General features: G+C 42.4%; 1 protein-coding gene and 1 long non-coding RNA gene across 4 annotated transcripts in view; one reads left to right on the top strand and one right to left on the bottom strand.

The window, feature by feature from the left end:
* The window catches only part of LOC118402930 (xylosyl- and glucuronyltransferase LARGE2s), a 179516-nt gene that overhangs the window by 73681 nt on the left and 83068 nt on the right, over positions 1-22767 (bottom strand). The gene's annotated exons all lie outside the window — the stretch shown is intronic.
* LOC127911706 (uncharacterized) lies at positions 4987-5946 on the top strand. 2 transcript variants are annotated; one of them, XR_008079009.1, is made up of 3 exons: positions 4987-5058; positions 5671-5754; positions 5829-5946. It is a non-coding gene; the product is annotated as an uncharacterized LOC127911706 (long non-coding RNA). The 2 variants fall into 2 exon arrangements; XR_008079008.1 differs by lacking the exon at positions 4987-5058 and adding an exon at positions 5236-5307.

Here is a 22767-nt window from a genome sequence, read left to right as displayed (position 1 = left end):
TAGAGGTCGGACGGAATCTAAAACAAAAATCCAGAAAATCACATTGTATGATATTTAAGTAATTCATTTGCATTTTATTGCATGACATAAGTATTTGATACATCAGAAAAGCAGAACTTAATATTTGGTTCAGAAACCTTTGTTTGCAATTACAGAGATCATACGTTTCCTGTAGTTCATGACCAGGTTTGCACACACTGCAGCAGGGATTTTGTCCCACTCCTCCATACAGACCTTCTCCAGATCCTTCAGGTTTCGGGGCTGTCGCTGGGCAATACGGACTTTCAGCTCCCTTCAAAGATTTTCTATTGGGTTCAGGTCTGGAGACTGGCTGTGTGTTTCGGGTTGTTGTCATGCTGGAATCCCAGCCACGACCCATCTTCAATGCTCTTACTGAGGGAAGGAGGTTGTTGGCCAAGATCTAGTGATACATGGCCCCATCCATCCTCCCCTCAATACGGTGCAGTCGTCCTGTCCCCTTTGCAGAAAAGCATCCCCAAAGAATGATGTTTCCACCTCCATGCTACGCGGTTGGGATGGTGTTCTTGGGGTTGTACTCATCCTTCTTCTTCCTCCAAACACGGCAAGTGGAGTTTAGACCAAAAAGCTCTATTTTTGTCTCATCAGACAACATGACCTTCTCCCATTCCTCCTCTGGATCATCCAGATGGTCATTGGCAAACTTCAGACGTGCGTGGACATGCGCTGGTTTGAGCAGGGGGACCTTGCGTGCGCTGCAGGATTTTAATCCATTACGGCGTAGTATGTTACTAATTGTTTTCTTTGAGACTGTGGTCCCAGCTCTCTTCAGGTCATTGACCAGGTCCTGCCATGTAGTTCTGGCCGGATCCCTCACCTTCCTCATGATCATTGATGCCCCACAAGGTGAGATCTTGCATGGAGCCCCAGACCGAGGGTGATTGACCGTCATCTTGAACTTCTTCCATTTTCTAATAATTGCGCCAACAGTTGTTGCCTTCTCACCAAGCTGCTTGCCTATTGTCCTGTAACCCATCCCAGCCTTGTGCAGGTCTACAATTGTATCCCTGATGTCCTTTCACAGCTCTCTGGTCTTGGCCATTGTGGAGAAGTTGGAGTCTGTTTGATTGAGTTTGTGGACAGGTGTCTTTTATACAGGTAACAAGTTCAAACAGGTGCAGTTAATACAGGTAATGAGTGGTGAACAGGAGGGCTTCTTAAAGAAAAACGAACAGGTCTGTGAGAGCCGGAATTCTTACTGATTGGTCGGTGATCAAATACTTACGTCATGCAATAAAATGCAAATTAATTACTTAAAAATCATACAATGTGATTTTCTGGATTTTTGTTTTAGATTAGGTCTCTCACAGTTGAAGTGTACCTATGATAAATTACAGACCTCTACATGAATTGTAAGTAAGAAAACCTGCAAAATTGGCAGTGTATCAAATACTTGTTCTCCCCACTGTATGTAAAACAAAGAAAAATATCTCAAATAGTTTCTTCAAAACTGTTCAACTATTGTCTTTCTCTCTCTCCGAGTCAACTACATGTTATGCACTGCAGTGTTAGCTAGCTGTAGCTTATGCTTTCTGTATTAGATTAATTCTCTGATCCGTGGAATAGGTGGCCCACATGTCAGTTCATGCTCCAAGGTTGTAGGAAGTCCTCCGGAAATTGTCATAATTACTGTTTAAGTCTATGGAAGGGAGTGAGAACCATGAGTCTACTAGGTTTTTGTATTGAAGTCAATGTACCTAGAGAATGACAGAAGCCAGCTGTCTTCCGGCTATACCATGGTGCTACCCTACAGAGTGCTGCAGAGGCTACTGTACACCTTTATTGCATAACAGTGTCTTTTAATCAATTATTTGGTGAAATTAATATATTTAGTATAGTTTTATCTGAAGAGGATTTTCATGAAATTCACTGAGGAGGATGGTCCTCCCCTTCCTCCTCTGAGGAGCCTCCACTGTGCGGCATCAAATATAGTCCTGAATGATTTGTTATTTATTTATTTACCTTTATAGAATCTCTGCTGAGGAAGCTTTTTGCCTTTGGGGGTTTTCTGTGTGAGAGTGCTGGAATATAAACCTACAGTGCATTCGGAAAGTATTCATACTCCTTTCCTTTTTCCACATTGTGTTACATTACTGCCTCATTCTAAAATGGATAAAACATTTAAAAAAACATCACTCCACACACACACACACACACACACACACACACACACACACACACACACACACACACACACACACACACACACACACACACACACACACACACACACACACACACAATACCCCGGAATGACTAGATGAAAACAGGTTTTTAGACATTTTTGCAAATCTATTAAAAATAATAAGTATTCAGACCCTTTGCTATGAGACTCGAAATTGAGCTCAAGTGCATCTTGAGATGTTTCTACAACTTGATTGGAGTCCACCTGTGGTAAAATCAATTAATTGGACATGATTTGGAAAGCCAAGCCATGAAGTCGAAGGAATTGTCCGTAGAGCGCCGACACAGGATTGTTTCAAGGCACATATCTGGGGAAGGGTAACAAAACATTTCTGCAGCATTGAAGGTCCCTAAGAACACAGTGGAACCACCAAGACTTTTCCTAGAGCTGGCCGCCCAGCCAAACTGAGCAATCGGGGGAGAAGGGTCTTGGTCATGGGGGTGACCAAGAACCCAAGGTCACTCTGACAGAGCTCCAGAGTTTCTCTGTGGACATGGGAGAACCTTCAAGAAGAAAAACCATCTCTGCAGCACTCCACCAATCAGGCCTTTATGGTAGAGTGGCAAGACTGAAGCCACTCCTCAGTAAAACATCCCACTTGGAGAGATCATTGATTAAAACCTGCTCCAGAGGAGCTCAGGACCTGACTGGACAACGACCCTAAGCACACAGCCAATGCAACACAGGAGCGGCTTCAGGACAAGTCTCTGAATGTCCTTGAGTGGGTCAGCCAGAGCCCGGACTTGAACCCGATCAAACATCTCTGGATAGACATGAAAATAGCTGTGCACCAACTCTCACCATCCAACCTGACAGAGTTTGTGTTGTAGTGCAGAGAATAATGGGAGAAACTCTCCAAATACAGGTTGTGCCAAGCTTATAAGGTCATACCCAAAAAGATTCAAGGCTGTAATCGCTGCCAAAGGTGCTGAATTTAAGTACTGAGTAAAGGGTCTGAATACTTACATAAATGTGATATTTCAGATTTTTTTTATACATTTGCAAAAAAGTAATAAAAAAGTTTGTAGATTTTGCGTGTAGATTGGTGATGGGGGAAACAACCATTTGATCCATTTTAGAAAAAGGCTGTGAAATAACAACATGTGGAAAAAGTCAAGGGGTCTGAATACTTTCCGAATGCACTGTAGATGGTCTTCACATACAGAGACATAGGGGCCCTGTTTCTCTCACTCATGTGCTTTCTCCAGTGAGATACATTCAGCATCTTGCGAATTGAAGGGAAATGAATGAAGCACAGAGAGGAAAGGTACTTTTAGATTTTTTTTACTGGACCATTTTTTTGGGGAAGCCTGGCTTCCCTTGACATCCATGAAGGAATACACACCCCTGTTTCTAACTGAGCCCCAAAGCTTCATTTCAACAGTAATCCAAGTTTAAAAGCATTGTCTACATGTGATGTACAATCATCCTGTTTTGAGACACTTTCAGACAACTGTTTTGAATCCTTAAACCCAGTGTTGGTAGACTTGTAGTACTCAAGACTCGGTCAAGACCGAGTACAAATGTATCCAACACCAATGTGCAAATGTACCGGTGTCGGATACATTTGTACTTCATCTTGACTAGGTCTCGGACAGTGAGGACTTACCAGACACCAGCCGAGTAAAAAACAAATAATTATCAGCTTCCATTCTGTCAGCGCATAAAACTGCTTTGCCAGGCCAAATATATACAGTCCTTTCTTGAAACATTAGTATTTTAAGAGCCTTATCTATTATAGACATGTCTGTGCAGTGGAGAACCTATAGGCCTTCAGTGTGTGACAGGTCCATACAGTGGAGATCCTATAGGTCTTCAGTGTGTGACAGGTCCATACAGTGGAGATCCTATAGGTCTTCAGTGTGTGACAGGTCCATACAGTGGAGATCCTATAGGTCTTCAGTGTGTGACAGGTCCATACAGTGGAGATCCTATAGGTATTCAGTGTGTGACAGGTCCATACAGTGGAGATCCTATAGGTCTTCAGTGTGTGACAGGTCCATACAGTGGAGATCCTATAGGTCTTCAGTGTGTGACAGGTCCATACAGTGGAGATCCTATAGGTCTTCAGTGTGTGACAGGTCCATACAGTGGAGATCCTATAGGTATTCAGTGTGTGACAGGACCATACAGTAGAGAACCTATAGGTCTTCAGTGTGTGACAGGTCCATACAGTAGAGAACCTATAGGTCTTCAGTGTGTGACAGGACCATACAGTAGAGATCCTATAGGTATTCAGTGTGTGACAGGTCAGTACAGTAGAGATCCTATAGGTATTCAGTGTGTGACAGGTCAGTACAGTAGAGAACCTATAGGTCTTCAGTGTGTGACAGGTCCATACAGTAGAGAACCTATAGGTCTTCAGTGTGTGACAGGTCCATACAGTAGAGAACCTATAGGTCTTCAGTGTGTGACAGGACCATACAGTAGAGATCCTATAGGTATTCAGTGTGTGACAGGTCAGTACAGTAGAGATCCTATAGGTCTTCAGTGTGTGACAGGTCCATACAGTAGAGAACCTATAGGTCTTCAGTGTGTGACAAGTCCATACAGTGGAGAACCTATAGGCCTTCAGTGTGTGACAGGTTAGTACAGTGGTGAACCTATAGGTATTCAGTGTGTGACAGTTTAGTACAGTGGTGAACCTATAGGTCTTCAGTGTGTGACAGGTGAGTACAGTGGTGAACCTATAGGCCTTCAGTGTGTGACAGGTGAGTACAGTGGTGAACCTATAGGCCTTCAGTGTGTGACAGGTTAGTACAGTGAACCTATAGGTCTTCAGTGTGTGACAGGTTAGTACAGTGGTGAACCTATAGGCCTTCAGTGTGTGACAGGTGAGTACAATGGTGAACCTATAGGCCTTCAGTGTGTGACAGGTGAGTACAATGGTGAACCTATAGGCCTTCAGTGTGTGACAGGTGAGTACAGTGGTGAACCTATAGGCCTTCAGTGTGTGACAGGTGAGTACAATGGTGAACCTATAGGCCTTCAGTGTGTGACAGGTTAGTACAGTGAACCTATAGGTCTTCAGTGTGTGACAGGTTAGTACAGTGGTGAACCTATAGGCCTTCAGTGTGTGACAGGTTAGTACAGTGAACCTATAGGCCTTCAGTGTGTGACAGGTTAGTACAGTGGTGAACCTATAGGCATTCAGTGTGTGACAGGTGAGTACAATGGTGAACCTATAGGCCTTCAGTGTGTGACAGGTTAGTACAGTGGTGAACCTATAGGCCTTCAGTGTGTGACAGGCTAGTACAGTGGTGAACCTATAGGCCTTCAGTGTGTGACAGGTTAGTACAGTGGTGAACCTATAGGCCTTCAGTGTGTGACAGTGGTGAACCTATAGGCCTTCAGTGTGTGACAGGTTAGTACAGTGGTGAACCTATAGGCCTTCAGTGTGTGACAGGCTAGTACAGTGGTGAACCTATAGGCCTTCAGTGTGACAGGTTAGTACAGTGGTGAACCTATAGGCCTTCAGTGTGTGACAGGTTAGTACAGTGGTGAACCTATAGGCCTTCAGTGTGTGACAGGTTAGTATAGTGGTGAACCTATAGGCCTTCAGTGTGTGACAGTGGTGAACCTATAGGCCTTCAGTGTGTGACAGGTTAGTACAGTGGTGAACCTATAGGCCTTCAGTGTGTGACAGGTTAGTACAGTGGTGAACCTATAGGCCTTCAGTGTGTGACAGGTTAGTACAGTGGTAAACCTATAGGTCTTCAGTGTGTGACAGGTCAGTACAGTGGTGAACCTACAGGCCTTCAGTGTGTGACAGGTTAGTACAGTGGTGAACCTATAGGTCTTCAGTGTGTGACAGGTGAGTACAGTGGTGAACCTATAGGTCTTCAGTGTGTGACAGGTCCATACAGTAGATAACCTATAGGCCTTCAGTGTGTGACAGTTGTGCACTTGTCTACCAGTAAATGCTAACTATGGCAACAATGGGTATGCAAACCAGATATTGAAAATATTTAGTCTGTAGTGTTGGTTGCTAGGCTATTTGTGTTGCACAATTGTCATCATGCACGGTTTGCGTCAGGGGCATACACATGGATGGGGCCTGGGTGGACAAGGCCCACCCACTGGGGAGCCGGGGCCTGGGTGGACAAGGCCCACCCACTGGGGAGCCAGGCCCTGACAGGCCCACCCAATCAGATTGATGTGGTTTAAGTATTGTTGTGGCCTTAGACAATCAAATTCTGTATCTTTTTTTATATAAAAAAAAGGTCTGATTTTGAGAGTGAAAATCAGCAAATTCTATTGGAAAACAGGATTTTCCACACAGGGTGCCTTTGCTTCGCTGGGCGGGTCATTTGGTAACTTCCAGGCACCACTACACCATCGCATAGGGCCGATGGAAAGACAGCAGTCACACACAGTATGATGTGAAACAATAAGCAGTCCATAAACTCATACATAATAAGCCAGAAGGTCCCAATCATAAGAATCCAAAAACATAAACATTAAGCATTTCCCAATTGAAATGTATGACTATTACCTCCTATTGCGAAAAAAAAAACATTTCACATTTGGCACACAAAGTAACCGGTGACCTAACGTTTAAAGTGGAAGTGACGCCGTTTGAACTACTTTGCAGATACGAAAAAACAGACAATCACAACATCAGTCAAAAAATATCAAATTCGCATTTTATGCTACAAAACGCACTTCATAATAGGTTTTAAAAATAGGTTTAAAAAAAAATCTGTGACTAATTCCCTCGATACATTACGTGGGAAATTGCTGTGTGCCGCTCAGGAAGCCCAGAGTGGCTTGCTTGTGGGTGTGCTGGCAGCATTTAGCAGCATGTTCGATTGTGCATCCAGAATCCAGCATAGTAAGTTTGTATGATCTGGTTATTAAATGAGTAAATAGTTTAATCCATTCTCCATTTCAGAAATTTACTCACAGGTAAATAGCACAGTGGCTTGCGAAAGTATTCACCCCCCTTGGCATTTTTTCTATTTTGTTACCTTACAACCTGGAATTAAAATGGAATTAAAATGAACCCTCCATCCCAGTCTCAAATCTTTGGAGAGACTGAAACAGGTTTCCCTCAAGAATTTCCCTGTATTTAAAGCCATACATCATTCCTTTAATTCTGACCAGTTTCCCAGTCCCTGCCGAATGAAAACATCCCCACAGCATGATGCTGCCACCACCATGCTTCACTGTGGGGATAGTGATCTCAGGGTGATGTGAGGTGTTGGGTTTAAGGCAGAGATAGCATTTTCCTTGATGGCCAAAAAGCTCAATTTTAGTCTCATCTGACCAGAGTACCTTCTTCCATATGTTTGCGGTGTCTCCCACATGCCTTTTGGTGAACACCAAACGTGTTGCTTATTTTTGTCTTTAAGCAATGACTTTTTTTCTGGCCAATCTTCCAAAAAGCCCAGCTCCGTGGAGTGTACGGCTTAAAGTGGTTCTATGGACAGATACTCCAATCTCCTCTGTAGAGCTTTTGCAGCTCCTTCAGGGTTGTCCTTGGTCTCTTTGTTACCTCTCTGATTAATGCCCTCCTTGCCTGGTCCATGAGTTTTGGTGGGCAGCCCTCTCTTGGCAGGTTTGAGGTGGTTCCATATTCTTTTCATTTTTTAATAATGGATTTAATGAAGCTATGTGGGATGTTCAACGTTTTCGATAATCTTTTATAACCCAATCCTGATCTGTACTTCTCCACAACTTTGTCCCTGACCTGTTTGGAGAGCTCCTTGGTCTTCATGGTGCCGCTTGCTTGGTGGTGTCCCTTGCTCAGTGGTGTTGCAGACTCTGGGGGCTTTCAGAACAAGTGTATATATACTGAGATCATGTGACAGATCATGTGACACTTAGGTTGCACACATGTGGTCCCTCTTTAAGTAATTATGTGACTTCTAAAGGTAATTGGTTGCACCAGATTTTATTTAGGAACTTCATAGCAAACACAGGTGGACTTTATTTAAGTTTTTATTTTTTTATTTCACTTCACCAATTTGGACTATTTTGTGTATGTCCGTTACATGAAATCCAAATAAAAATCCATTTATAATGCAGGTTGTAATGCAACAAAATAGGAAAAACGCCAAGGGGAATGAATACTTTTGCAAGGCACTGTAATATGCTCTAAAATGCTCTGGTGACAAAAAAAAAATGCTGCGTTGTTTCCAATCGTCCACATGGCTGGGAGAACCTATTCAAGTAAGTAAATACATTTTGAAAATGTAAAAAAAAAAAATGTATTATCAGCTCACCAGCTACAGTGCAGGCTAACTCAAATGAGCTGCTAATGTAGCTAGCTAGCTGTCTAACAAACTCTACATACTGTACAGCTAGCTTGCTAAGTCGATTCAATATCACCAGCTACCTAACTTCATATTAGCTATCTATATGTGCATTTGTCGGTAGCTAGCTACCAGCCATGGAGAAGGGTGAAAGGATAGCAGCCCCAACTGTCAAAGTGAGAGAGTAGGTGAATCTGGATAGGGCAGGGACTTTTGTGTAGTTCCAGTCCCTAGAAGTGAGGACAGAGATAATAGTAACATAACATTCAGTGCTGTCTAATTTGAGTATAATGAAGTCTGTTTCTTGTGATGTCTTCTGTCCTCGGATACAGAGAGCTATGAAAGTCTGTCTGTAGATGAAGAGGTCCCAATGAAGAGCAGTGGTTCTCAGTCCTAGGGACTCAAAGGGTTGCACATTTTTGTTTTTGAACTACACAGCTGATTCAAATGATCAACTCATCATCAAGCTTCAAGCGGTATGTATGTATTCATTTGTGATGCTATTCTTGTGCCAGAGAGGTCTGCTGCTCTGCAGGATGTTTAAAGGATGGGGGCCAACATCGCACCATGGGAGGCAATCCGTGTGTAGGAGATCTTCACCTCCTACTTTAACAAAGATGGTGCTATACCCTGGCAACACCATAGACTACACTATACATGACCAAAGGCTTGTAAAAAATAGTGTTTTTCCATTTACTTAGCTATGACAACTGCAGTTATTCAATTCCCAGTTTCTCTCCCTTTGACTTCTATTTCTCAGGTGAGGGTGCTGTTTAGGTAAGGTTGATGTCTGTACAAAAACAAAACAGGCTCTTTTAAGAGTCATCCATATTGGAAAAATATTGGTTGGATGCATGCTGTGCTAAGAAGCAGTGCAGCTTGGTTGGGTTGTGTATAGGAGGACGCATGACTTTCAACCTTCGTCTCTCGCGAGCCCGTACGGGAGTTGTAGCGATGAGACAAGATAGTAGCTACTAAACAATTGGATACCACGAAATTGGGGAGAAAAAGGGGTAAGAAAAAACTAAAACAAAAAAATATATACATTGAAATATCACATTTACATAAATATTCAGACCCTTTCCTCAGTACTTTGTAGAAGCACCTATGGCAGCAAGTACAGCCTCGAGTCTTTGGTATGACGCTACAAGCTTGGTACACCTGTATTTGGAGAGTTTCTCCCATTCTTCTCTGCAGATCATCTCAATCTCTGTCAGGTTGGATGGGGACCGTCAATGCGCAGCTATTTTCAGGTCTCTCCAGAGATGATCGATTGGGTTCAAGTCTGGGCTCTGGCTGGGCTACTCAAGGACATTCAGAAACTTAAGTTGTGAGTTGAGTTCCTGAGTTGTCTTGGCTGTGTGCTTAGGGTTGTTGTCCTGTTGGAAGGGGAGCCTGAGCGCGCAAAGATATCTTTGTACTTTGCTCTGTTCATCTTTCCCTCGATCCTGAACAGTCTCCCAGTACCTGCTGCTGAAAAACATCTCCACAGTATGATGCTACCACCACGATGCTTCACTATATGAATGCTGCGAGGTTTCCTGTAGACGTGACGCTTGGCATTCAGGCCAAAGAGTTCAATCTTGGTTTCATCAGACCAGAGAATCCTCATGTTCCTCATGGTCCGAGAGTCCTTTCGGTGCCTTTTGGCAAAGTCCAAGTGGGCTGTCATGTGCCTTTTAAAGAGGAGTGGCTTCTGTCTTTCCACTCTACCATAAAGGCCTGATTGGTGGAGTGCTGCAGAGATGGGGGAGCCTTCCATAATGACTACCAACTCCACAGAGGATCTCTGGAGCTCTGTCAGAGTGAATATTGGGTTCTTGGTCACCTCCCTGATCAAGGCCCTTCTCCCTCGATTGCTCAGTTTGGTCGGGCGACCAGCTCTAGGAAGAGCTGATGGAGGCCACTGTGTTCTTGGGGTCCTTCAATGCTGCAGACATTTTTTGGTACCCTTCCCCAGATCTGTGCCTCGACACAATTGTGTGTCGGAGCTCTACGGACTATTCCTTCGACTTCATGGCTTGGTTTTTGTTCTGACATGCACTGTCAATGGTGGGACCTTATTTAGACAGATGTGTGCCTTTCCAAATCATGCCCAATCAATTGAATTGACCACAGGTGGACTCCAATGAAGATTTAGAAACATCTCAAGGATGAACAAATGTGAACAGGATGCAACTGCAAATTCCGATTCTCATAGCAAAAGTTCTGAATACTTATGTAAATAAGGTATTTCTGTTTTTAATTTTAAATATATCTGCAAACATCTCTAAAAACCTAGATTATTTTCTTTTATCTATTTTAGAATAAATCTGTAACATAACAAAATGTTGAAAAAGAGGGGTCTGAATCTTTTCCGAATGCACTGTAAAGGCTTACAGTAGCTCTGATCTGCTATAGAGCACCGGTCTGTGTGTAGACTCTGGCCCTGGACAAGCCAGATATTTGTTTTTGTTTTATTGCAGTGGCTATAAATTGTCCAAATGCACAGCCGCTTTCCCACTCTATATTCCTATAAAATTTTCACAAATGCCTTAGTATACATCATTCCCAAACATTCTAAGAATTTATGAAAAAGTGAAAAGGACCTGATCTAAGTGGTAGCTTGTCAGATTTTCTGTAAGTGTCATATTCTTCCTGGGGGTGTATTTGAACAGATATTTATAAGATTTCATGTTGCTACAATGCAAAAATGTTTCACACAGATAAGTTATATTCAAATAGATGGTTAACAACAGCAAATGCACTGCAATAAAAAATAGTTCCACTCACCAGATGATGATGATGATCATTTGAAACATGCCTTCTTGTTTAAAGTCATTCTTGAAAAGGGAGAAGCTAACACATTAGCAGCAACATCCTATTTGATAACACCTGTGCAGCGCTGCAAACTAGCCAAAAACAAAAGATAGCTAGCTAGCCCAAGGGAAAACTATTGCTCAGTGACCTGTTGGCCTTCAAGAAGGCAGAAGTTTTTGTAAAAACGGTCCTAAATTGAGTGTATATACATTTCTGACCCACTGGGAATTACCATAACGCAACGTTAACTATTCATGAAAATTGCAAATGAAATGAAATAAATATATTGGCTCACAAGATTAGCCTTTTGTTAACAACACTGTCATCTCAGATTTTCAAAAAATGGTTTAGCTACACAAGCATTTGTGTAAGAGTATTGATAGCTTGCATAGCATTAAGCCTAGCATTCAGCAGGCAACATTTTCACAAAAACAAGAAAAGCATTCAAATAAAATCATTTACCTTTGAAGAACTTCGGATGTTTTCAATGAGGAGACTCTCAGATAGCAAATGTTCAGTTTTTCCAAAAATATTATTTGTGTAGGAGAAATCGTTCCGTTTTGTTCATCATGTTTGGCTAAGAAAAACCCCCGAAAATTCAGTCATTACAACGCAAACTTTTTCCAAATTAACTCCATAATATCGACAGAAACATGGCAAACGTTGTTTAGAATTAATCCTCAAGGTGTTTTTCACATATCTATTCGATGATGACTCACTCGTGGCAGTTTGGTTTCTCCTCTGTTCAAAATGGAAAAATGCACGCACCTGTAGATTACGCAATAGTTTCGACGGAGGACACCTGGTAAATGTAGTCTCTTATGGTCAATTTTCCAATGATATGCCTACAAATACGTCACAATGCTGCAAACACCTTGGGGAAACGACAGAAAGTGTAGGCTCTCTCCTTGCGCATTCACAGCCATATAAGGAGACATTGGAACACAGCGCCTCAAAAATCTGGCTCACTCCCTGTATGAAATTTCATCTTGGTTTCACCTGTAGCATTAGTTCTGTGGCACTCACAGACAATATCTTTTCGAGTTTTGGAAACGTCAGAGTGTTTTCTTTTCAAATCTGTCAATTATATGCATAGTCGAGCATCTTTTCGTGACAAAATATCTTGTTTAAAACGGGAACGTATTTCATCAAAAAATGAAATACTGCCCCCAGAGGTTCAAGAGGTTAACTTGGGTCAAACGTTTTGGGTAGCCTTCCACAAGCTTCCCACAATAAGTTGGGTGAATTTTGGCCCATTCCTCCTGACAGAGCTGGTGTAACTGAGTCAGGTTTATAGGCCTCTTTGCTCGCACACGCTTTTTCAGTTCTGCACACAAATCTTCTATGTGATTGAGGTCGGGGCTTTGTAATGGCCACTCCAATACCTTGACTATGTTGTCCTTAAGCCATTTTGCCACAACTTTGAAAGTATGCTTGGGGTCATTGACATTTGGAAGACCCATTTGTGACCAAGCTTTAACTTCCTGACTGATGTCTTGAGATGTTGCTTCAATATATCCACATAATTTTCCTCCCTCATGACGACATCTATTTTGTGAAGTGCACCAGTACCTTCTGCATCAACGCACCACCAAAATATGATGCTGCCACCCCCGTGCTTCACGTTCGTGATGGTGTTCTTCGGCTTGCAAGCCTCCGCCTTTTTCCTCCAAACATAACGATGGTCATTATGGCCAAACAGTTATATTTTTGTTTCATCAGACCAGAGGACATTTCTCCAAAAATGTCCCCATGTGTAGTTGCAAACTGTAATCTGGCTTTTTTATGGCGGGTTTGGATTTTTTCTTTTGATTTTCCCATGATGTCTTGCAAAGAGGCACTGAGTTTGAAGGTAGGTAGGAGTTTGAAGGTAAATAATCTGTCTGTAAAAAATGGTTGGAAAAATGACTTGTCTCATGCACAAAGTTGATGTCCTAACCGACTTGCCAGAACTATAGTTTGTCAACAAGACATTTGTGGAGTGGTTGAAAACCGAGTTTTAATGACTCCAACCTAATTGTATGTAAACTTCCGAATTCAACTTTATATATAGAACATTTCTTACCAAGCGATCCATAAGTCCACGCACGTTTCTTCAACTGTCTTCTGACTGTGTCGTGCCGTGATGCCAGAAGATTACAGATTGCCTTTGCCGATCGCTCATCATCTTCATGAATATAAGCAAGTGACGTCTGCTAAATAATCAAGTTAGGTTTCTCGAGAAATAAACAATTCTAAATAACAAACTGGCTTTACTTACAAATGAGTGAGAATGTCTCACACCGTGTTCAAGATTTTTGCTTTTCTCGCTCATTCTAGGTTAAATTAACTCGAAATCTCCAAAATATTGTTACTTTTTAAACAAGCAATTATTATTATTATTAATTCATTTAGAATTATATAAAAGCCCCTTATATATTCTTACAGATCCTACTGGAAAATGCCCCTTAGATTATTTTACAGTCCTCCAATCCTCTAAATGCAATAATTGGCAGAGAGTCACGTCATTGAAAAAAATGATTTTTCGATATACTGTAGGCCTATGATAGGCAAAATGAGTCTCACTATTGTTGAGTAATGTGCTGTTAATGGTGTAGGTTTAATTTATTTAAAGAGCATTTAAAACTTAGAAGAAAAAGCCTACAATTATTTTAGCACTGTTTAGCACTGCTCTGAGACAAGCATGGGGACTGGTCTTGATAAATCAATGAGATTTTTGGTTAGACAAGAATTAGAAAATTAGGGTGCAGAAATGTTATGCTCTTAGTGTAACCTTTATTTAACGAGGCAACTCAGTTAAGAAGAAATTCTTATTTACAAGGACAGCATGCTCCTTCTACATGCCCTGCTGGGATTATTTAGCTAAATAGCCCAGTACTGTACATCCGACCGTCCTGTTGCACAGCTCCATATTTTCCATTCCAGCAAGTACCAGTCAAAAGTTTGGACACACCTACTGTACTCATTCCAGGATTATTCAAAATGTTTAATATTTTCTACATTGTGATGTCTTCACTATTATTCTACAACTATGAAATAGCACATATGTAATCAGTTAAGAACAAATGATTATTTACAAGAACAGCCTACTCCTTCCTCCCCAATGGGGATTTGACCCCCGGTCTCCCGCGTGCCCCGCATTCTGTAGTACAGACATCCTACTAAACAAATAAACACATTTTGTTCATAAAATAATGGTTAAAAAAATACTCTTTCAAAATGCAGATGTTGATTTAGTTGGATCCATTACGAATTACTATGGGAATAAATATCACTGATTTACGGAATTATTGGAACAAAATTGTCTAATGAAGGCAAACAATTTAGAATCCTTCAATCCTGTAGCCTACTCTCGACCGTCACATTGTACAGCGCCATATTTTCCATTCCATCCTAACGGAAAACCTGAGGGTTTAGTTTTTGTTTTTCTTTGAATCGAAAACCTATAATATTAATTAAATGAATTAAGCCAAATTTCTTAAAATCAATCCCATATTTTATGTTATTACAAAAAAGGTTTAACATTCTCTGGTAATGCCAATATGGAATACTATCAAATGCTTCTCAAATATGCCCTCTGGTGGTCAAACTAGCAATTCCTTGCACTAACAGAAAAAATGACTGATAATTAAATGATGTGCCACCGAATGCTGCGGCAGCACGCCAGGTGTGCAGCAGTACAACGCAACTTTTAAAGGAGGAACCACTGTAGATCAACGATTCTTGATAAAAGGAAAAACCTATCCAGAACCACAAATTAATTCATTCATTAATTTACAGTGTTAAACAACACTAATATATGAGAACAATATTTGTCGTGAACAAATGTTTCATTTTGTCATTATAATAAGGTTGTTAGCAACATGTGAAAATATGTTGCAGCTCAAGTCAACTACAAAACCCACAATGCAATGCTCTCTCTATGAGCTGGCTGACTGGCAAGCTAGGTAGGTAGCTAGCTAGCAAACGTAGCTACACAATAATACCAAAGTATTACTGCAAACTGCACTATCAATTGAGGAGTCAACAATCTCACCACGTTCAACCTGCAGATCGATATGTCTCACAGAATGGAGTCTGACATTCACAACAGCCATGTAACATCACCATGCAATGCACCTTGGACTGATGAGGCAGACAAATGGAAGAAATGTGCTAGACCCTCTGTTAAAATTACACATGTTCTCGAAGTAGGAAAACCGCAAAAATATGATCAATGGCTCATTCAAGATAAGACGACGCTCTGACATCGGCCAGTATTGAAATCCGACATATATCAGGGGTTTTCGTGATCTAAAAGTCATATTCCTATTAACCTCCAGCGTAGTGAGAGTGGCTTTATCGCAATGCTACGTCATACTTTCTTGCACGCTGGAACGGCAACAGCTCAGATACACATGAAAACATGACGCTGGGAATCAATAGAGCATCCCTCAGAGATGCACATAAAACAATAACATTCCAAAATGGGTGAACCTTTCCTTTAAACACGGGGGTACAGGGAGTTCGGGAACACAGCCAGCTGACAAAGCATCTCCCACTGAATTTACAGATCTACAAATTGGGTTTACAGGCACACAGGGCAGCAACAGAAAGTCATGCCATTAGGAACTCCAACCCGATCTATATTGTACTTACACAGATCACGCCACTTCAAAACGCGACATAGCAGTTTCGGGGCATAGAGGTGGCAGTGTTATTTATTCTACCACGCAACTGTGAGGACGTAAGAGTGCCTTGTACAGCAACAAAAGTCATGTTGTGTCACATTATACTGTAATTACCTTAAAACAATATGTACTGGGCCATATTGAGAAGAATGTACTGGTCTATTGGGGGCAGCTGCTACAGACACAATCGCTCACACAACAGTACAGGGGTATTTCTATGTAAAGCACCTATCGGCCTATTCAGCCATGTAGGCATCGGGGCATGTAGAGCTATTAGTGGCTAATTAGCAATTACACAGCTATGCATATGTTATATAGAGCAGGGGGAAGAGAGGATAAAGCAGGTGCCAGTTACCTATTCAGAACATAATTATCCCCTATTCTAAAGGACTAGCTAACATTGGTGTCATGGATTAAAATCAACTGAACGAAACGGAATAATCGGCTACATTGTCAGTCTCGCGCATGTCTCTGCAGCTCTATGAGCCCGGACTCACATTCACCTATAGTGTTCAGCATAATAGGTACTGAGTAAGTGCTGCCCATCTCTTCGGAGCACAATGGTGGGCATCAGGAGGGGCAACACCTCTACAGGTCTCACACACACACACACACATGCACACCCTGACTCCTCTCGGTCTGTCTGGTGGAACCCTACACCCAACTCAATATGAAAAGAGCAGGATGAGTGGAACATGTTGGACAGGGGGCCATTATTTCAACCATCCTCCCAAGTCTCTCTTTATACTCGGCTCCCGCTCTCGTCCCTCCTTGTCTTCATTTCTCTCTGTTTATCCATGTGGAAGAGAGGGATGGTAACCAAGGCTCTCTCGTCAGACTCTTTGCTTTGGATGTCTACAGGAAAAACGAGTGCAGCGAAATGATCTCTGTTCTCTCGCACGCACACACACACACACACACACACACACACACACACACACAGAACTAGAAAGTATTGAGAGCATATCCTGGCTGATAGTGATTACACGCGCCCATAAGAATCTGAACCAGTACGGAGGAACAGTTAAATCATAGAACTTGTTATTTTATTTTTATATAATCTCTTTCTGCGTCTGTGTTCTGCTTTGTCCCACTCCGTTTGAAAGTACACACACATACACCACAATGTGGCATGGATGTTGGATGAACATTAGATGTGAACACGTTGTTTCAACGTGCCTCCTGCATGCTTTCATGTACCGGGAGGGAACAAAGTAGAAGTACTTCAATATTTCATATTGAACTTCTACCAACCCCATTCTCTCTCTGCCTCCTTCCCTCTTTGAGCCTCTATAACTTGGAGGGTCTTAAACTCCAGTCACAGTGAAGTGTAATAGCACTTCATACACAGAGTGCCTAATTAAATTATTGAGCATACAATGGCATCGGGCGACATTTTCACAACGTGGCATGAATCAAAACGGGAGCCTCCGATAAATGAGTTGTAAAAAAATGTTGATTTACCATCTTAGTTACAGCATAGTTTGACTTACACTAGTTAATGGTTATTGCCGACCCCTAAGCCACGAGTCTGACAAGCGTTCTCGGCATACTGCGGAGGTAGACATCCGAGTGAGTAAACAAACAAACAACGACCTCGAATCAATCAAGCAATCAGAAGTCTTCATGCTCGACTCTACCACAGCAAATCATTCTGGCGCCTAGGCCTAATGTCTCACACAACACCACACAGTGGAGATTTAGTGACTAACAACCAGCGATAAATCATACCAGTATAAGTAATGTGGCATGACTCCAAAGTGAATGAAATATGAGTTATAACAACTTGAAATTGCCTCAGTAACTTAACAGCATCAGCAGGTCCAGAGGAGCATGGGTTGACGTTATGTAGGACACTATGACACCTAAACCTCTGGAAAAGATGACAATGAAACAAATAATAATATTACCAATGTTTGCATCTCAAAATAAAGTGGCTTCTTCTCCTCTACTTTATCTTGCACTGATATAAAAGCAAGCGATAAGTCAAAGTGATACGTGTGACGCCAACCCAATGTATGCTTTCACCAGTACAAAAGGAAGGAAGGAAGGAAAGGAGTCAAGTGTGAAGGAAGGAAAGGAGTGACATACACATGCCCATTTAGATTTACCAACAGAGCGGTAAGCTTGACATGTACTATAGGAAGGTGCCCCATGTGGGAAAAAAAGGCTGGATAATATGGCCATGGCTCCACTCTAAAATGATACGGCTATAGGTCATACATACAATACTCCACATAGGTCAGAGAAGAATACAGATGGACTCAACAACCTATTCACGTCATTCACCAGTTCTATTTGTGAACACAGTGTACATATAATAATGGCGGTGGGGGAGTGGAGTGAAAGTGGAGTGGACGAGGAGTGGAACACACACAGTATGTGGATAAAGGGCACAGCCTTGCTGTTGAAGGGAAGATAATAGAGCAAGGCTCTCTGCGAGTCAGAACGCATAAATAGCCAATGAGAGAGATGTAAGGCACAATGCAGTTCTGTGGAAAAATCAAGGCCTATAGCTTCTTGAGTTTTGTGTGAGTGAGTGAGTGAGTGAGTGAGTGAGTGAGTGAGTGAGTGAGTGAGTGAGTGAGTGAGAGAGTGAGAGAGTGAGAGAGTGAGAGAGTGAGTGAGAGAGTGAGAGAGTGAGAGAGTGAGAGAGTGAGAGAGAGAGATGGGAGGGAGAGAGCTAACTAATGCGTTTCTGCTTGGGCGAACGCGTTATTTATTTCTCATTGTGTGTGGCCACAGGGCCGTCAATAGACTTATAATTACTTGCACAGCCATCAGGTGGGGTTAATGGAGAAAACATTAGAGGAACAGGGGAGCGTCTAGAGGGGAGAGAGGGATGGGGAAAAGAGAGGAGAGGGCGGGTGGGGCGTGGTCGTTCATAAATCAGCCATGGGTGGAATAAAGAGATTTTGGCTTAATACGGAAATGTCTGCCGCCATCCCTGCCAATTTACCGCTGAGCAAAAGAGCGAAGAAACAAAAGAAAACAGGATAAAATGAAGGGAGAGACAGAACCTATGGTGAGGAAATTGCAGAGGGAAAGAAAGAAAGAACCACGGAGAAAAAGTGTACGAGGTAGAGAGAGAGAATGTTAATGACAAAATGTGGGCGTATGAGAAAGAGTGTGAGGTACAGGCCTCTCCGTTAGTCAATAGCTCATGAAATCACCATTGTTTTTGTTGTCCACTCCAGAGAGCACGCCACCAGTTCATCAATCAGTAATAAGAGGCCCGGGGGGAGGGTACTTACAAGCTTGAACCTTCAGGGTTTACTGCGGGGTCCCATTGGACAAAGAGGGGTCACTCTGAAGACATACATCATGCATGGGTCATGGAGGGCAGAGGGGAACGTTTAGTCATTAAGCAGACAGTCTTATCCAGAGTGACTTACAGGAGCAATTAGGGGGTTAAGTTCTTTGCTCAGGGATTCGAACCAGCGACCATTCGGTTACTGGCCCACCGCTCTAAAACGTTAGAGAGGCTGGAAGCCTATCCCCCCCCCCCTCCCTCTGTATGATTAATGACCATCCGTCGCTATGGTAACAGGTCACAATGTCAAAGAGTACATCTGACCATCGCTGGCTGAGCAGCGTGTGTGTGTGTGCACGTATGTGCATGTCTGTGCTAATAACACAATTACCCTTAAATTGCAAAAACACATTAATTTACATCACAGTGTTTAATCTCTCTACAGAGTTTAATCTCTGTTCCACATTCATACGAGAAGAGAAGGGTCTAGTTTTAACTCATCTTAAAACTAATACTGCCATAAAAAGTAATATCTTGTGGCACTGACACTGAGCCTAATCGGAATCACAAACATACATGCATATATACGTCTCAGCTGCTGAGGGCTGGGCCTTTGAGAGGGTTGGGCTGAAAAAAACAACACACGCATGCACGCACACAGACACACACACGGATGCACACACCTCATCAATAGGCTGCACCAGTTAACATGGGCTGATAAGCTCCTCCATGGTGGCAGCTATGCTGTATGATGAGTGGCTCTTATCAGAGCGTCACATTAACATATTGCATTAGGCACTAGAGGTTACCTGGGAAATGGACTGGGAGAACCCACGGATATCCAGAGTTGTGTCGGTAAAGCGAAAGACTGAAGCTGGAATTCAATCAGTGCAGACTGGGAGCAGGGAATAGAAATACGTTATGTAGAACAAACACGCCTCTCTGACATGTAGAATTAGGAATCGTGCCAAAATCGGAATCACTTTTATTCACCAAGTACATTTACACATACTCAGAATTTTACTTGGTAATATGGTGCTGCTCGTGATAAACACGATTTAGAGAGAGAAGACATACAGAGGAGTTTGCACAAAGTTGACAAACATTGGGTACAAATAGGTAGAGTGAACATAATAGAAAAGTGGATACAGTTCTATTCATGACATGTCTATCTGCAAAGTTCCACAACGTCTGCCTCCTGATCGTGTCCCAGGTGTTAACGCCATCCATCCAGGACACACAGCTAGCTGTTGGGCTGACCAAACACACTGCTGAAGTGCAATGACTGAATTCATGACAAAACTGTATAAGCATTACAAGCATCAGCACACAGAGCGAGAGAGGGAGAGAAAATACTTTGAATTTAAATTTGAATCTTTATTTAACGAGGCAAGTCAGTTAAATAAAAATCTTATTTACAATGACAGCCTACCACGGCCAAACCTGGACGACGCTGGGACTTTAATCAGTTATCAAACACATTGCCCTCTATGGTTGTGAGATCTGGGGTCCACTCACCAACCAAGAATTCACAAGATGGTACAAACACCCAAATTGAGACTCCGCATGCAGAGTTCTGTAAAAATATACTTTGTGTACAATGCAAAACCCCAAACAATGCACGCAGAGCGGAATTAGAACCAGAAAAATCCAGAAAAGACCCGTTCAATTCTTCAACCACCTAAAAGGAAGCGATCCTCACATATTCCACCACAAAGCGTTCACCTACAGAGCGCTGAACCTTGAGAAGAGTCTCCTCAGCCAGGTGGTTCTGGGGCTCAATTCACAAACAACAAAGAGCCCCAGGACAGAAACACATTAAGACCCATCCAAATGATGAGAAAGCAGAATTATAAATATTTGACACACTGGAAAGAATCAAACAAAAGAAACGGAGCAAATTGGAGTACTATCTGGCCCTAAACAGAGCACACAGTGGCAGAAAACCTGACCACTGTGACTGACCCGAAATTAAGAAAATCCTTGACTATATACAGACTCTGTGAGCATAGCCTTGCTATTGAGAGAGGCTGCCATCGGCAGACCTGGCTCTCGAGAGAAGACAGGCTATGTGCCCACTGCCCACAAAATGAGGTTGAAACTGATCTTCCTAACCTGCTGCCAAATGTATGCCCACATTAGTGTCACATATTTCCAACAGATCACACCCGCAAAGAATTTGAAAACAGATCAAAAAAGGATAAACTCCCATATCTGTTATGGAAAATACCGCAGGGTGCAATCACAGCAGCAAGATGTTTGGCCCATTGCCATGAGAAAAGGGAAACCACTGGAGCACGGACATTGTAAATACAACCTATATTTATCGGTTTATTTATTTTCCCTTTCATACTTTAACTACAATGCCTCCGGAAAGTATTCAGGCCCCTTGACTTTTTCATGATTTTGTTAAGTTACAGATTTAAAATAAAATGTATTAACATTTTTTTTTTTTTAACTCATCAAACCCTCACACAATAACCCATAATGACAAAAACATCAAAAACAGGTGAATAAGTTTTTGCTAATTTATTACAAGTAAAAACCTGAAATATTACATTTACTCAGTACTTTGTTGAAGCACCTTTGGCAGCGATTACAGCCCCGAGTCTTCCTGGGTATGACGCTACAAGCTTGGCACACTTGTATTTGGGGGGTTTCTCCCATTCTTCTCTGCAGATCCTCTCAAGCTCTGTCAGGTTGGATGGGGAGCATTGCTGCACAGCTATTTTCAGGTCTCTCCAGAGATGTTCGATTGGGTTCAAATTAGGGCTCTAAATTGGCCACTCAAGGACATTCAGAGACTTGACCTGAAGCCACTCCTGCATTGTCTTGGCTGTGTGCTTAGGGTTGTTGCCCTGTTGGAAGGTAAATCTTCACCCCAGTCTGAGGTCCTGAGCGCTCCGGAGCAGGTTTTCATCAAGGATCTCTCTGTATGTTACTCCGTTCATCTTTGCCTCGATCCTGACTAGTCTCCCAGTCACTGCTGCTGAAAAACATCTCCACAGCATGATGCTGCCACCACTATGCTTCACCGTAGGGATGGTGCCAGGTTTCCTTCAGACGTGACGCTTGACATTCAGGCCAAAGGGTTCAATCTGGGTTTCTTCAGACCAGAGAATCTTGTTTTTTGGTGCCTTTTGGCAAACTCCAAGTGGGTTGACATGTAACTTACTGAGGAGTGGCATCCGTCTGGCTACTCTACCATAAAGGCTGGCAGTTAGCCTAGTGGCTGAAGTGTTGGGCCAGTAACCAAAAGGTTGCTGGATCGAATCCCTGCGCTGACAAGGTAAAAATCTGTTCTGCCCGTGAACAAGGCAGTTAACCCACTGTTCCCTGGTAGGCTGTCAGCGTAAATAAGAATTTGTTCTTAACTGCCTTGCCTAGTTAAATAAAGGTAAAGTTTAAAAAAGGCCTGATCGGTAGAGTGCTGCAGAGATGTTTGTCCTTCTGGAAGCTTCTCCCATCTCTACAGAGGAGCTCTGTCAGAGTGACCATTGGGTTCTTGATCACCTCCCTGACCAAGGACCTTCTCCCCTGATTGGTCAGTTTGGACAGTTGGCC

The sequence above is a fragment of the Oncorhynchus keta genome, chromosome 2 (genome assembly GCF_023373465.1).
Source record: "Oncorhynchus keta strain PuntledgeMale-10-30-2019 chromosome 2, Oket_V2, whole genome shotgun sequence".
Lineage (NCBI taxonomy): Eukaryota > Metazoa > Chordata > Actinopteri > Salmoniformes > Salmonidae > Oncorhynchus > Oncorhynchus keta.
Note: the sequence above shows the minus strand (reverse complement) of the source record. Positions and strands in the feature narration are given on the sequence as shown.